This window comes from Leptonychotes weddellii, chromosome 12, assembly GCF_054177405.1.
Source record: "Leptonychotes weddellii isolate Sample4059 chromosome 12, ASM5417740v2, whole genome shotgun sequence".
NCBI classification, from domain to species: domain Eukaryota; kingdom Metazoa; phylum Chordata; class Mammalia; order Carnivora; family Phocidae; genus Leptonychotes; species Leptonychotes weddellii.
The window spans coordinates 6,712,752-6,730,356 of NC_138380.1; the positions used below are offsets into that span (position 1 = coordinate 6,712,752).

At 41.6% G+C, this 17,605-nt stretch overlaps 1 long non-coding RNA gene across 1 annotated transcript; it reads left to right on the forward strand.

The window, feature by feature from the left end:
- Positions 1–8,259: 8,259 nt before the first annotated feature.
- Positions 8,260–17,605, forward strand: LOC115943338 (uncharacterized). Its single transcript, XR_004077921.2, has 2 exons — positions 8,260–8,926; positions 12,349–17,605. It is a non-coding gene; the product is annotated as an uncharacterized LOC115943338 (long non-coding RNA).

Below are 17,605 nucleotides of genomic sequence, written 5' to 3' on the forward strand. Positions count from 1 at the left end.
GTTCAAACTCTCCCGCTCCAGGTGAGGTTTGTGGTCAAGCAGCCTGTTGGAAATGCAGACTCCCAGGCCCCACCCCAGACCAACTCAGTCAGAAGCTGCATTTTCACAGGATCCCAGGTGGCTTGTAGGGACCCTAAAGGCACAGCTGAATGAAGTAAAGGAGACTCTTAACTCTAGGGAACAGACAGGGTTGCTGAAGGGGAGGTGGGGGGGATGGGGTAACGGGGTGATGGGCACTAAGGAGGACACGAGATGTGATGAGCACTGGGTGTTATATGCAACTGATGAATCACTAAATTCTACCTCTGGAACTAATAATACACAATATGTTAATTAAATTAATTTAAAAAATTTCTAAACAGGGAAGAAGAAAAAGCTTAGAGAGCCCCCAGTGACACAGTGCATGGTTCCCCCCTCCCTGACCTCCCTATTTAAATAGAAGCGTCAGCCCCAGAAGTGGGGTGGGGGATCCTGCTGCTGCTGAGTGCAGTGTGGAAACCCTGTTTTCCCTCAGAAAGGGGGTTAAATTGATCATATTCCCCCAGATCTGGGGCTTCTGCATCCTTGATACCAGCATGGATTTATTTACGCCCCGTGGCAGAGGAAGGCAGTGATTTCCCACCTCGGCAGACGGGAGCGTGGCAGCCTTCATTGTGAAGGGAGCGCCACACCACCAGGCTCCCCAGCCCTCGCTCTGGGGCTCCCTGATCTAGACTTTCAAGGCTCGGCTTGAGAACTACAGTAGGAAGCACGGAAAGCGGCTTCAATGAGTCCAAAGGGTGCACGCTTAGGTGGCCGGCACCTCCCCGCTGGAGCACTCTGAACACGGCGTGGGATTTAGCCTCTTCCATGATAGAGAGACGTTGAGGGATCCAACCTGTGAAAGCCATCACAGCCTCTGATCCCAGAGTGCCCAGGACATCATCCAGCAACAGCTTTGACAGCCGACTCAGAAACAATTATAACTGACATGAAAGAAGAAACAATTTGCCCCCCTGAGCAGCAGCAAGATATTTTTGTCCAAAGTGAAAGTGGATACCATGTGTCTTACCTGTGTTTATTTCATGGAATACAAAGTCTGAGCTTCTATCAGTAACAAGCTATTTCCAATTCAAATACCTATTTCTAGTTAATCAGACAAAAGAATGCGATGTCAGCTCAGTCTGGGAATACCAGCAAATCTTTCTTCCTAAAAGGCAATTGAGACAATTCAGAGTTGGCTTAAAAAGGGGGGGGAGGGGCAGAAGGGAATCTAATGTAATCAATAGCCCATTCAGTTCTTTTGTGTAGAAGTTGGCATTATTTGAACAATCAGACATACAGCAGATGATGACCAGTTCCTGTATTCTGTGTATTGTCACCTAATGAACCTCTTTCGGTCACTGGCTCTCTGATGGCTGGGCAAGCAGCTGCCACTTGAGGACTTGCCATCCTTTAAGAAGCTGGAAATGGAAGCCTTGTTTAACTTCTCAAGTCAGAAGCCAAAATCCATAATCTCTTCCCCGTTTGGAATTAAAATTTTGGCTGGCTATCTTTCTGTAAAAACTGAAGTGAGTGTAGAGGTATAAATATGAGACTGAGGCTCGTGTGGATACGTGCCATACTCTGTTTGCCTGGATAAAAACCTGGTAGGCTTGAGAAACCCCTCCTTCCTGAAAACGTGATCAGCCATAGCCTCTCTGAAAATAAAACAACATCCCCTTATAGCTTCACCATCTTAGTCGGCCACCATTTGTGTTCATATGTTTCTAAAATATCCGTCAGTAGTGAATGGCTAAAACAAATTATTTGAAAAAAATAATTTTCTGCCATCGAGCTCAGATTGGAAGAGAGAATAAAACGAAATGAAACAAAGACGCTGGGAAGAACAAAGACACATATACATCATCTAGCCCAGCCCCCGCTGCAAAAATCATGTGGCAGTCTAAATTAAATTATAACTAATAGCAGCAGTTTTTTCCAAGTATCTCAAATTATCACTTTAGATGCCGAAGCGCAAGTGGTTTCCATGGCGATATTTTCTCTAGGAGATGTCAGCTACTATCTAATTTTTTTGTCCCTGTTATATGACAACCTGAAGCTTTTAGTGCCTTTCATTTGGGTGGTTTTATGTTAGATAATCTCGATTTATTTTTATATGCATTTAACTGTGTGTTTTATTTGCAATTGGTTTCTGAGCCCAAAGTCTACAATTTTACATACTTTGAAACTTAGTAAATAAGAACCACAACTATCTTTTATAGTGAAAAAAAAAAAACTTCTGCCCCTTCTGGGGCTGACGCTTCTATTTAAAAAGGGGGGTCAGGGAGGGGGGGTCCATGCACTATGTCACTGGGGGCTCTCTAAGCTTTTTCTCCTTCCCTGTATTTCATTTACTACTTCATCCTCTCCCTGCCTGCTCAACGGGACAAGCAAGAAATTCAAGGCTAAAGAATTCAGATCTCTCTTCAATATTCTGTTCTTACAACTGTCTTTCAAATCATTTATTTGTGCTTCAGCACCTGCCTGGAAACTTCCTCTGTTAATTTTTCACATTCTATAAATGCGATCAACAATTATATTCTGACAGTGATGTTTTAAAGTACAATTCGCACTATCCATGATTTCATGATTTCATAACCATGCTCTCCGTGCTGTTTGGGCCCATGAGGGACTCCGATCTGGAACCAAGGGAATACTGGTCTTTGGTTCTCCTACAGTGTTGACTCGGAGGTTACCGCATTGTTCGGCTGATCCCGTCACCATGTGGAATTATCCTTTGTCAGATACAATGTCTCTCATGCTCAGCTTTCGAAGCCTGACAAGTGCAGTCAGAAGCCTTTATATATCCTTGGCTTCCCCAGGCAGGCCGCCAACCACAGTGAGAATGACTGGGCTAAATTAGTTCATTGCCTTAAAAACCATGCAGTCGTGTTGATGATTTGCCAGAACCAGTGTAGACCATGTATGGTGATGGAGAGCCACTTCCCCTGGTCCTGCTCTTACCGTGTTTATTTGCATCAGAAATAGCTCAGCTTAGTGTTTTGCAAGCGGTTTCTGGAACCAGTGTCCCGGGTTCAAACCCTGACTTTACCACTTACTGGTCCTGGGAGCTCAGACAAGCTTGTAGCCTTCCCAAATGGGCTGAATATGCCAACCTGTCAAGGTCCAATGTGAGGATGAAATGAGTTAATGCATGCGAAGGGCTTACACAGTACCTGACTTGTAGGAGGTGCCGTTATTGTATTCCCTAAATAGTTTGCTCCTGAAATTTGAATTTCATGTACACTTACGTGTCGTACTCCACGATGGAAGGAAAATGCTTCCGGGTTGATTCTACCCAGGACTTGCTCTTCTGGGCCCAAATGTGAAGAAAGACTCATCCAAATGATGACTAATTTCATAATCCTAGAATTTAGAGGTTTTCTACTCATCACATGTAAACAGTCTACCTGGTGACCTGTGATGTCCCTCGCCTCCTGGCAGGCGGGGTTCAGAACTTGCCCCGGGCACTCGAGAGCCCTGATCGACTCTGCTACAAGGGAAAGGCACCCCCCTCGCCCCTGTGCAGCGCTCAGAATAAGAGGTGATGATAACACTGTCATTTGCTTTCCGGGTAAATCCTGCCAAGAATACAGCAAAGTGAAGGGCAAAATGCCTTTGGAACCAGGATAAAACATTCATTCTTTCTATTCTTTGGGGGAAAGAAAGCGCATGTTTACTCACCCAGTTCTAAGATCTGATCACTTTACTGTATGTGTATAATTATGGGGAACAACTCCCCTTAGGCCTGCTCTTAAAAGTTTGCTGTTTCCTTCCTTGTTTTCAACCTAAAGATAGAGGAAGAAGGAAAGTGCACCAGTACTGAGCTCTCAGATCTCTTCTCATGTGGCAAGGACAATGTCCGTGTGTCGAGTGTGAATCTGACCCGTGTCTGAATATGCCTGGGGCCTCTGATCTGTTTTCCTTCTCTGGGTGAGAAGGGCAGTAGGAATGCACATAGGGCTCTGAAGCCTCAGCCAGGCTGTTTAACAAGCAGTGTGTGGGTGAAGAATCTCTCCTCGTCGATTCCTCCAGCAACATGTTCTGCCCGTCCTGCACTGGGCAGGGAAGGGGAGCTAATCTCTAGGTGCGCAAAGGAAACGTGGCCTGTGCATGGTCAGTATAATGGAGGTGGCCAGACAGACAAGAGGATATGAGCAAGGGAAATAAGCAGAAATACACACGCTTCTGTGAGACACTAAATCAGAGCTGCTGTAGTGCCATGCTTTGGAGGTTATCATCACATTCTATTATTTGGAGATCCAGGAGAAAAGTGTTTTGAATATAGTCTTTGCCTATTTGATGCAAGTCTGGTCTTGAGACTGTTAAGATCTAGAGTCTGATTTTTTTGTTTGTTTTTTGTTTTTTTAAGTAGGCTCCATGCCCAACATGGGACTCAAACCCATGACCCTGAGATCAAGAGTCACATGCTCTACCAACTGACCCAGCCAGTCTGTCTTGACCTACTCATGCATTTCCCAAAATATAGGTTCCTTGATACTGCCGCACCCCTAAAATTGCTCAGCTCTCCCAGCAAACCGGGGGTGGGATGGAGCAGAATGGAGCATGTATCATGGATGAGCTTTGTGCTTTAGTCTCACTCATGTCTCTTGGCTTCCATGTTTCCTGATGTGCATTTCCCAGAGGATGTCTGGGCCCTGGGGGAATGGACAGTTACAATGAAATCATTTCAGATATATCTATCAAAATAGCAATTGCTGTGCTTGCCAGAATAAAAGAGATTTGCCTCAAGAGGGTAAGGACTCACACACTCTAGGACAACCAGGTTTTAAGTAATAAATAAAGCCGTGAAAATAGGGATGCTCGTGCAAGAATCAGAACCCTGCCCTTGAATTTCATAAGGACTCCCGTTGTACCTGAGGGTTTCCCACTGGTCGTTTTCTGATAATCACCAAAGGCTAGTGGACACAGGAACCACTAGGGCCTTTCTATACTCAATGTGCTCATTTCCTTTATTGGGAAGAATAAGCACGCTGCCTTGCTTTAAGGGTTATGTCGAGTTTAGGTAGCTGACTTCCAAAATTAGATCTGCACTGGAGACTTGATTATTAGAAGAGGCTACAGAAACATTTGCATACATACCTCTTAATCGACTGATTTTAACAAACATCTCCTTAGCTCCTGCTACTTGTCCGCACTATTTGTCATCGGGACCGCAAACGTAATTAAGATTGGCCCCTGCCTATAAGAGGATGGCTACCATGTAAGGAGGGACAAGAATTAAGACTGATCGCCCTTGACAACAGTGCCGGACACGTGGCTGAGGATGGTTTTAGGAAAGAGGTAAGATTTGGTGGACACAGAGAGGAAAGGCAAGGCGGATGTGAGGGGACCCCATGGGTGAGCAAGGACACATCCACCTAAGCGTCAGCAATGTCAAGTTGGAACAGTGGTCCTGGCAGGGAAGAAGCAGGAGAGAATTTCAGCTCAAAGGAGGCCTCCCTCCCCCTGCCAAGGAGTTCGGATTTGAAACCAAAGGCAATCCTGGGATATTTTAAATGTTCTCTTCTAACTCTTGTTGTTGTTCTCGGATCATCTCAGGTCATCCCCACACCTTCCACTACGGTTTGTGTCCATAACTTCAAGAGACCCAGAGACAGGCATATCCAAATCGCTAAACATCTGTGTTTCTCTGCAGTTTTGTGGCCAAGGATGCAAAGCCATAAAGTGGGTTTAGAAGCAGAAACTGTGCTACATTCTACCATCCACGTGACCCAAAGCAGAAAAGCAAACAGTTTCATAGTATCATGAATATCACACAATAGAATAATAACAAAATTGCCCCTGTAATTTTTTGTCTCCATGCTTCATTGTCTTTTGAAGGGTCACATTATTTAAAAGTGGTGAGATTTCTGTGTTTATCAAAAGGAGATGAGAAATAGGAGCCACTCATAAAATACCAAATATCCAGGAGATCTCTCCATCTGGGTGTCCCGTAGGCACCTCAAACTCAGTATGTCCAAGACAAACCAGATTTATCTCCCTCATCCCCTAAAAATCTCCTCCTCCCATAGGTCCTGCCCAAGCTAAACTGTCTGAACGCTGGGATTTCCTCACCTGGCCGTCTCTTCCCAGCCCTCAAAAGACAGGATGGGGAAGAGGGTTGACTTTGGAATCAATCCTGCCTGATTTCCAATCCCAGCTGGGCCACTTACAAGCTTGATGACTTTCTAGAAGGACGTGGACTAAATCGTGTCTAGATTTAGGTGATTACATTGTCAGAAGGCCTGGAAACTACATCAAGGATGGGCACCGAAAGTGTAAGCTTTCATCCTTGGAAAGAAACTCTCAGTCTCTCAGTCTTGGAAGGTTGGTTTATGTCAGGGAATTATGTGCATTAATAATCAGATCTTACTGTGCCCTATGAGTGCATGAGTTACAACACAACAACTACAAAGCAGTTTCAGGCAATTTACTGAAAATATATAGGGTCATAACTATAACCACATCCATGCTTCAGATGAGTGTTCTGACTACGTAAACCAAACCCTTCAATGGGGCACAGAAAGTTCTCATTAATAACAATTTTCATCTTTTTTATTGTTTACTGTGTATCCCCAGCACTTAGAATGGTGCCTGACATACAGTAGGTGTCCTGGAAAGTGTGTTGAATGACTGAATAAATTTATTTGTCGCCATCTACTAACAATACTTCTCTCAAGAGAAAACTCGGGTTTAAAGAAGAAACTGAGGTTTCTAAAAACATTATTTGTTTTATGTAAGCCATTTTTACTCACACAGGATAATTTTATGACCACCCTTAACAACAGGTGATGAGCCTATAAATGCAAGATCATTGCATCGTTGGCCTGACACTTGGAATTTTGAAGATCAGTCCATGCCGTCTACCCCAGAAATTCCTGAAGGGCAGGGAGAGTTGCTGATGCCTCTGCACTCCACATTGGCTCTGCCCCTTTCCCTGTCTCCCTGGATTTAGGATCGGACCAGTTAAAATAAGCACATAATACTGAAAGGTCTCTCCTACATCCACCAGCTAAGGAGTGAGGGGGATATGAAAAGTCCCGAGGACTCAGAGTTAAGTTCTCTTTCATTTGTATCTTTCTTAGTGTCTGTGTTTTAATCAAATCGACAGGTCTGAGTGGCACTGATGGCCAAGCTGATTTGGAATATGATGCGTCCAGGAAAGAATAATTTTCCTGGTCTTAAGTAAGAATATCAAGTCGAAGAGAGAAAGGGTTAAATAGCATTTACTGGTAGAATCTGAAATCTCTCTTTTTGGTTGCCCTATTTGCTAGGGAAAAGGAGAAGAAAGGCTCTACCTACTCTCCTTTTCTTTAAGATTTTATTTATTTGACAGAGAGCGAGAGAGGGAACACAAGCAGGGTGAGTGGGAGAGGGAGAAGCAGGCTTCCTGCTGAGCGGGGAGTCCGATGTAGGACTCGATCCCAGGACCCTGGGATCATGACCTGAGCCGAAAGCAGACACTTAACCGACTGAGCCACCCAGGCGCCCCTCTACCTACTTTTCATCATTATCCTGAGAATCTTTAGAAGTAGAGCTTGAAAACCTGAGTCCACAGTGAGATTCTCCTTGAATCAGAACATAAGCCTATTTCCTCAGTGTGTACACATTGAATTATGCCAAACAACTACTTTAATTTTTTTTTAATATGTAGTTGATTCCGTCCAGTAGCCATGGCTCTGACTAGACTAAGGTAATCTGCTGAAGGAGAAGCTGCTTCTGTTGGAATATTTGCCTTAAACCTTAACTTCTCAATCAGAAGTCCAGTGAATGTGAAATCATCTTTGAAGCTGAATTGGCTTGTATGGATAATGATAGATACTCTCCTGACCTATCGAAAGACTTCGGGATCTATTTGCCTTGTGGGTACTTGAAATGTATCTTAGAGAAGACTGGAATTTAATACCACTGGTTCTTTTTTTTTTTTTTTTTTTTAATAGGGAAAGAAACAAATTTCATTAGGCAGTTTATATTATTCTCAACTCTTAGGAAATTTTACCCCCGTACAAATTCCTGACACGTCCTATGTTTTATTAGAGCCATGTAAAATATTAATCTGAAGAAATGATTACTTTTGGGGTGCCTGGGTGGCTCAGATGGTTAAGTGTCTGCCTTCGGCTCAGGTCATGATCCCGGGGTCCTGGGGTCGAGCCCCGCATCAGGCTCCCTGCTCAGCGGGAAGCCTGCTTCTCCCTCTCCCTCTGCCATTCCCTCTGCTTGTGCTTTTCTGTCTATCTCTCTGTCAAATAAATAAGTAAAATCTTCAAAAGAAAAATGATTACTTTTTAAGCTAATGCTATAAGCTATAAAAAGCTCTACAAAAACAGTCAAGGTCACCCATTGTGAATGGGATAAAAGTGAATAGGAAGCAGATTTCAGCCAAACATAAGAAAAAGGGTTCTAATACATAAGCCTGCACATCAGTGGGGCTGAAGCAGGCCAGCTGAGATAGCTCTGAGACTCTCTAAAAGTCCTCCAAAGCGTTCACAGTGCTCCTCTGGGCCTCGTGTCAGGGAGAACAGCCAAACCAGGGGTGGAGATGCGGTGATCTTGTGGAAACAATAACAAGATGCGTCTGTCTGAAACCAACAGCTCATCTGGGAAAACAGGAAGTGTTGAAGAGTTGTATGAAGAAATACGCATCGGGGCACCTGGCTGGCTCAGCATCTGACTCTTGGTCCAAGAGTTGTGAGTTCGAGCCCCAGGTTGGGGATGGAGCCTACTTTAAAAAAAAAAAGAAAAAAGAAATATGCATCAAATTTGGGGGGATTGATGGTATCCTTAACTCTTACACTTGACTTTTCCATGTCTTCCTCTGCAGCCAGTGCTGATTTTCCATATAATCCAGGACAAGGCCAAGCTATAAGAAATGGAGTCAACAGAAACTCGGCTATCATTGGAGGTGGGTGATGTATAGAACACGCTTTCATGTGGCTACTCACCTGTGGAAAGTAATAATTTTCAATAAAATCATAGTTGTAAAAAAAAAAAAAGGTCATGTAGATTTTACTTGATTCATTTTGCTATTTAAATATGACTTAAGATTGTAGCATATGGATGTGGAGACACCTGGCTACCTTTTAATGCTGACCTGTCAATACAGGAGGGGGTGTGGAGCTAGCCAGCACCTGACCAGGCAGATAGGACATCGTGCAGGAGCCAGGACATCCTTATCCCACCTCTCTTTTCCATTCCAATTCTCTCCCCTCCCAGATGGCCCAGGATAGCTTACTACAAAAATGGGAAGGACTATGCTGGTCTGGTTTGAATTGTCTTAATAAAACTTATCAGAAAATTAATAAGCCAGAGTATCCAAAACTTTCTAGCCTTCTTTCTCACCATGGACAGCTGCAGAATGATTGAACTCTCCTAACACAGTCCCTCCTATCTGGGTCAATACCGACAGCCCTCTTGCCCACAGCCTTCTTCTCTTCCTGTGCCTTCTATCTTAGTTATAAGGATGTTTCCTGCATGTCTGAGTATAGCTAATATTGTAAACATATCCAGGATTTTAAGCCCAACCAGTCACCTTGGCTTAGCCAGTAGGTTTCTTTTCCACGTGGATACAGTAGATGCCTATAAAACTAGAATACATTCAGAATGCTGCTTCGATCACATTGTCCAAAGTTCTGGTATAATCTTATCAAGGTCCCTATTCTCATTGATCTTTGCTTTTTTAAGATCAACTTTATTGAAGTATAACATGCACGTACTCAAATGGAACGGGTCAACGACTCGTGACAAACACGCACGCCCATAACCACCACCACAGTCAAGATATGGAACATTTCCATCCACAGAAAGCTCTTTGTGCGCCCGCCCCACTCCCAACCAAGGCAACCTCTGATTTGCTTTTTGTGATGTAGATTACTTTCACCTCCTCTTGAATTCCATATAAATGGGATCATATAGTAGGTCGTCTGCGGTGCCTTTTGCTCATCATAGTGTTTTTGAGAACTATCCATTGTTGCATCATCAATAGTCTGTTTTAATTGTCAAGTTGTATTCTATTGAATGAATATCATTTGTTGTATCTACTCCCCTGTGCTATTTGGTTTGTTTCCAGATTGGAGCTATTTTGAATAAAGCTGCTATGAATATTTTTGTTGAAGCCTTATATGAACATAAGTTTTCATTTCTCTTTGGTGATCCCTAGGAGTGCAACTGCTGGGTGTTATAGAAAGTGGATATTAAGCTTTATGCGAAATTGCTATCCAGTTTTCTAAAAATGGTTGAACCACTTTACATTCCCATAATTAATATCTGGGAGGTCAGGTTTGCTCCACAGTCTTATCAACACTTGGTATATTTTCAGTCTTCTCAATTTTAGCCACTCTAGTGGATGAGTAGTGGTACCTCATTGAGGTTTTAGTGGGAATGATCTGATGACTAATCATTTTGAGCATCTTTTCATATGCTTATTGCCGTTTGTAAATCTTTTTGTGAAGTGTCTGTTTAAAACTCTTTCCCCATCTTTTAACTCAACTGTTTGACTTCTTCTTTTGAGTTATAACAGTTTTTTTAATAGTCTAGATAGTTTAAGTCCTTTGTCAGACATCTGTATTGTGAATATTTTCTCCCAGTCTGTGACGTGCCTTTTCATTTTCTTAGTGGTATTTTTTGAAAAGCAAGAGATTTAAATTTTGAAATAGTCCAATTTTTCAAATCTTTTCAGTTTGTGATTTTTTTAATTCTCTCTTTAAAACATGCCTATTCAAGGTTGTGAAGATTTTCTTCTGTGTTTTCTTCTAGAACTTTTATAGCTTTGGTTTCAGTTACCAAGTCTATCATCACTTTGATGGTACATAGTGTGGTATAAAAGTCAAAGCCATTATTTTCCAAATTAATACTAGTTATTCCAAGACCATTTGTTGAAAAGACTATATTTTCCAAATTTAATTTCCTTGGAGCTTTTGCCAAAAATCAATAGACCATATATGTGTATGTCTGCCTTCTGGGTTCTATCCTGTTTTGTTGAAATATGTATCTTTCTCTACCCAATACTATGCTTGCTTTATTGTTTTACCTTATATTTATATTAAGCCTTGAGATGGCAACATACATTCTCCAGTTATTTCTTTTTTGTTTTTCAAAATTATGTTGGCTATTCTGGATCCTTTGCATTGCCATATAAAATTTAGAATCAACTTATCAATTTCCACCCAAAAAAAAAAAAGTTTGCTGTGATTTTCATTGGGATTACATAAGATCTATAAATGGACATCTAAACAATATTGGGTATTTCAGTTCTTAAACATGGTCTATCCACCCATTTATTGACATCTTTAATTTCTCTCAGTAAGGTTTTATGGTCTTGAGTACACAGCCTTGAACAACTGTGTTCAGTTTGTTTTATTATAAATGGTATTATTTTATTACTTTATTACTTTTAATATTTTTCCGAGTATTTCTTGTTAGTGTATAAAGACACAATTGATTTTTGTATATTGACTTTGTATCCTGTGATCTTGCTAAATTTACTGTTAGTTCTAGAAGCTTTTTTTTTTTTTTTTTACATATTCCTTAGGATTTTCTACATAGATAATCATGTCACCTGAGAATAAAGAAAATTTTTACTTCTTCTCTATCTGCACTTTTTATTTCTTTTTTATTTGTTTTACTGCACTGGCTCTGGGCTTTCAGTACATTGAGAGAGTTGACATTCTTCCATTGTTACATATTTTAGAGAAAATCTGTTTATTCTTTTAGTATTGAGTCAGGTATTAGCTGTAGGTTTCTCACAGATGCCCTTTATCAGGCTGAGAAAGTTTCCTTCTACTAATAGTTTCTGAGACACTTTATAATGAATGGAGGTTGAAGCTTGTCCTGTGCTTTTTCTCCTGTATTTCTTCAATGTGGTAAATTACATCGCTTTATTTCTTTAATGTTAAACCGATCTTGCATTCCTAGAATTAACACCACTTCATCACAATATATTCTTTCCCACACATTGCTGGATTTGATTTGCTAAAATTCTATTGAAGAGGACTATGGCTCTGTAGTTTTGTTTTCTTGTGATGTGTTTGTCTGGTCTTAGTATCAGGATAGTGCTGGGCTTCTAAAACGGGTTGAGCGGTATTTCCTCCTCATCTGTTTAATTGTCTGACAATTACTGAGAGAAGAGCATTGAAACCTCCAAATGTAACTGTGTATTGCTCTAGTTTCCTTTCAGTCCTGTCCATTTCGGTTGCTGTTGTCTTGGAGTTTTGTATTCTGTATGGGGGAGGGTGGTGTTTGGGGGAACCCGGGCGCCTGGGGAAGGTAGTGTGGGAGGGATGAACACATGGTCTGTTTAATCACCGGTGCTTCTCCTGTCTCCATCAGGCGTCATCGCTGTGGTGATTTTCACCATTCTCTGCACCTTGGTCTTCCTCATCCGCTACATGTTCCGCCACAAGGGCACCTACCACACCAACGAAGCAAAGGGAGCGGAGTCAGCAGAGAGCGCCGATGCAGCCATCATGAACAACGACCCCAATTTCACAGAGACCATTGATGAGAGCAAAAAGGAATGGCTCATCTGAGGGGTGGCTATTTGGCTATGGGAGAGGGAGGGGCGAGTTATTAGGGAGGAGGGAAAGGGACAAAAGCACCCTACTTCATACTCTTGAGCACATCCTGAAAATATCAGCACAAGTTGGGGGAGGCAGGCAACAGAAAATTCTGGAGATGGATCGCCACACACACACAAAAAAATACTTTTTAATATTTCTTTATAGCTGAGTTTCCCCTTCTATATCAACTCAAAATAATACAAAAAAAATGCTTTTAGAGTTTAAGAAATGGTTGAAATTTGTAGGTAATGTGTCTTATTTTGTGTGTGTTTAGAGGTGTTCTGAAAACCCATGGTAACAGGGCAAGTTTTCTACATTTTTAAGAGCCCTTAGAATGTGGATATTTTTTCTTGAGAAAAGCTGATGCACATGGCCTCCAGCATTCTCTTCCTTTTGCATATAGTCAGTTTTTAATGGGCTATCGTAGTAACTAGTTCGTATTCATACAGTATTTCTTTTGGTGTCCTGTAAATTGGAAAGGGAAAGGAAGGGCCAAAGAGAACCTATTATTTGCCAGTTTTTGAAGAGCCTTCAATCTGTGCCAATTCTCTGAGAGTTCCCGCCTGAAACAGTTGAAGGAAGAGAGCATATGGGCCCCTGCTGTGTAACAAAAGAACCAACACAACAGAGAGAAGCATTAAGAACCAGGGCAAGTAGTTTTGTATTGGGATTGTTGGTTTTATCTTTCATCAAATTCTGCAAGCTAATACTGTTCCTTGTGTGTAGTCCTAGACCTATTGACTATCTGTGACTGTCAGCTATAATCCAGTGGTGATCAGCTGTTACAAAAGATTTCTCCTCTGCTTTATTTGCAACATGTTAGGTTACATTGTATGTGTGTGGGGTGGGGGGTGGGAACCTCAGTGGGGAATTAGAGCCAGATGTTACGATTTGTTTGCTCTGTTTCTTTTATAGTTGCAGCAAGAGTATGGACACTTTCTAGTGAATGCATAAATTAGGTTGCTCTTCTTAGTTTGCTTTAAATCTCTAGTTTTGAAGCCCCTGTGACAAAATCCTAGCAGACCAGGTCCTCTGAATGGACATACCACAATAAAGCCAATGCTTGCTATCATTATTGCTTTACTCTGAATCATATGGAAAACACTGCCATATTTTACATCATCTACTCCATATACTACTGCTCCATCCTAAATAGACACACTGCCATGATTCAGGGACTTCTTTGGCAGATACATTTGAACCTCAGGTTTATCACAAACCTGATAACTGATTGTTGCTTCTCAGAGAATGGACACACGTAGATAGCCACACTTCAGTCTAATCAGGAATCTTGACCAACTTATTCTAACAAATAACTCCTTGATTTTATTTTTAAATGATAGACTTTGTATGTAAACAAATGGGACAAAGCTCCTTTGGGAGCATCCAAAAAAAAAAAATTTCATTTATTTGTAAAAATTACACAAAAGTTATGTCTAGAATGACTATGATTTATGATCATTATATTCAGGCTCTTAATAAGTACTTTTAAAAAATTTTTTTAGACTCCAACATTTTGAGGAATTAAAAAGGATCCCTTTTTTCCTTCTCCTCCTGGAATGGGGTAAGATGAGGTTAAAAAGGTATTGTTGCTATTTTTCTGACCGTGTGCCTCAATGAAATGGAAATTCTAGTTTGTTAGGGTTATATATACATATTTTTCAAAATTCTCAGTATGCCTAACTTATTGGAGGAGCTCAGCTTCTTGGGTGATGAAAAATGTTATCTAGAGTTGCCAAGCATGTTGTACACATTCCAGAGGAGATACTGAACCGGTTAATTCCCATTAGAGTCAAGGTAACAGAACCAAAGGGAATTCCCTTTTATAGTTGCTGACCTCAGCCACAATCATGAACACCCTTAACTGAAAAAGGTCTTGATCATCATTCCATATACATTGTTAAATGAAAAGTATGTGGTATGACTAAACAGCTGAACAATATAACTTTTACAAATGACATATTCAAAACCAAGGCTATTTATTTAACCAAGATGACTACCAAGAAGGGTTCTTTCATGTATGGTCAAATTACAGAAGCAAATTTTAAACATTATGCTTAGTAGGAATGTTTCTGATTTTTCAAACCTATTTTATAGGTTATTACTTTTACACTTAACCAATAATGCCAGATGGAAATTGAGTACTTCGTGCATTTCCCATGATAGCTTTAATCTTTACGCATTGTCTCTGCACTTTCCCTTTCTTCCCAAAGTGATTAAGGGGTCAAAACAATCAAAAACAACCCCTGACACTAAAATGTTCTCACGCTTTCTCTTCACTCTCTTCTTCCCATTTTCCTGCCACAAAAGGTGAAAAATAAAAACCAACACTTCTCTCACCAAATTTGCAAACCCAGGGCACTGGAATGACTAGAGGGATCAGTGGGTCTCCCATGTCACCATCTTTAAGACATACATATGACACAGTCTTTCCCTTTTGGGGGGTAACAGTCTGGCCAGCAGACAAGACACCAAAAGGTGGATAAGGTATTAAGTAACTCAGTTAAGTGCCAAGTGAGTGCTGGAAATCCTCGGCTTCTCTTTGGAATTGTGGTCTTCACCAAAAGTCCTAAGTGTCTCTGTGAAGGCCATATCCAGTACATTCTAAATGGTAAATAATTTATGTGAAATAGGGAAGCATCTCTTTTTTCCAGCTCCCTCCCTTGAAAGCTCAGCACAGTGCAGCCTGGACAGCCATGACATTGTGACCCAGGCTCAGTGCCTGATCTTGCTTTGTCAATCATATCCCGCACGGTCTTGACCTCTTCTATCCCAGGACATGATCAACCAAGTCCAAAGAGGCTGGTGGTAGCCTTTTTATATAATAAGAACAGACTAAACAAAAACCAAAAAAGAAAAATTTTTAGAAACAGGAGGCTGCTGTGAAGTTTCAGGAGAAGCTGATGGCTGATTGAGGGCGATTTGTGCAGGGAACATCCTCTGTGTATAAAGCAAGCATCTGTGTTTTGAGAAGGTAGGAGCAGGACTTTGAAAGCAAGATCGATGCCGTTCTCAGCTCTCAAAATAACGTATTCCCTAGACCCCAAGGAAACTAGCTCAGGAGGTGAGAAGTTATATTGTCAAGTTCTTCTCTGAACCTTCTTAATTCAGAAGGCTATGTTTCCCCTTGTGTCTTTCAACCAACTGCTCGAAAAAAGAGAGAGAGGAAGACTTGTTCTGTGGAAGTTTTTAATAAGAAGCTAGAAACAAGGGTTTGGAGTGCCTTTGTTGGACAATTTCCCATTGCCCTGCGTTTGCTACACAAGCATCCTTCACTGACAGGAGCAGGGATTCAGAGGCACAGGAAAAAGAATTTGCATGAGCCAAAGAGGAGATCTTAGGTTATTGCTGAAGGTCTGTGGAGCAGCCCCCAGATGCCAGCAGAAAGCTGGGCACCAAGACAAACCATAGGAAGCAGCTACGGACAAAGTAGCTACCGGATATGAAAACGCGGTGTTAGTGTTTGTCCAGAAGAAACTTTTACCTCCTTCTATAACAGGATCTGTTCTTTTCAATCCTCCCACTTGCTCTTTTTCTCCCTTTGTTTCTTTTGTGGTGTAAACATTTTAATGGTCCCTTTGTGCCTCCAAACAATAAGCACCTTGTTTAAACCTCTTATATTGTTTCCTTTTCATCATCCCACCAAGCAGTTACTAAATTGAATTCCAGTTAGCCCGCCAAAATAGGTCCTAAATTACTAGGGGCAGTAGAACCAACTGATCCTGAAACAGAGGAGAAACAAACAGCGTGTCTAGCTGACTTGGGCTAAAACCAATGGGTGCCATGTTTAAAGTGATGTCTTGGTGAGGGTGGACCCTGAGAATCAGCTGTTAGAGTCCTAACCCTTCCTCTCTCCCTGACTTGCTACGTGACCTTGGTCAAGCCACTGAACCTCAGTCGCTCTTTGCCCTGTTTTGAAGATACAACTGTTTTGCCTACTTAATAAGACAAATTGTGAGGTGCCATTGCTTCTTGAGGGCAGCATACTTTGACACCCACATATAAAGGCCCAAGTCGATAGAGCCTACTGAAAGACTTACTTTCTGGCCTGTGGTTCTTAGTCCCACCAAAGAGACAATGTGGCCACATCTGGAAGTGTACAGATTTAGGAGACAGTTGCTGTACAACTGTTCAGTTATTAATCAAGGAGACTGCCCAAGAGCTAACCTGTCAGCCCTCGGAGATGCAACAGCCAAAGGCCAGAGAAATCAGAACTTCGCATGCACAAAGTCTGTGGTTCCCGCCCAGATGTGACAGACAGCTTACGTCTCCGGTGCCACTGGGTCAGCTTGCACATAAGACAACATGAGAAACAAGAATGATTTTTTTCGCGTAGCCTGGTGGCACCGTGCCTACGCTACACATACCCTGCATGATAATGTTGGTGACTCTAGAATAGATTTCTTTCACAGCAGTATTTTCTGATACCAATGGTACATAAAACTCATTGTCAACAAAATAGGGAAACTGGATTAAAAAGTTGATTGTCTCCCGTGGAGCAAAGACCGGCAGAAGGTAGTGAAGATACCTGAGCACACGGGCATTTCATATCCAAGGCGCATTTACAAGTTCACTTTCCAGGTGAGAATGTGCTTTAAGGGCAGGTCTACGCAGATGGTCTGCAACGTTTCCGAGGCTCAGTTTATTTTAAACAGCAACTGCTGGGTTCTAACGTGGCTAGGAAGACATACCCTTAAGTGGGCCAAGATACCGTTCAGATGTTACTGATTCTGAGTTCATTTGGGTTTTTGTTTTGTTTTTTTTTTTCAGTGAGCATGTGACTGCGGAGGTCAGGGTTACAGAAAGCTGGGCTAAGTATTCTTCCTGTAAAGTCGATTAGGATTCCACCCTGTGAAATGACACAAAAGTTCACTCTCTAAAAGCAAGAGCATGTAACATAGAATGACAGAAGGAAACTATGTATGTATGCCTAATATTCTTTGTGAATGTCTTTCATTTAACTGAAACTATATTAGAAACCAGATTGATAAATAAAAACTCCAAAATAGTTTTAATTATCCTAAAAA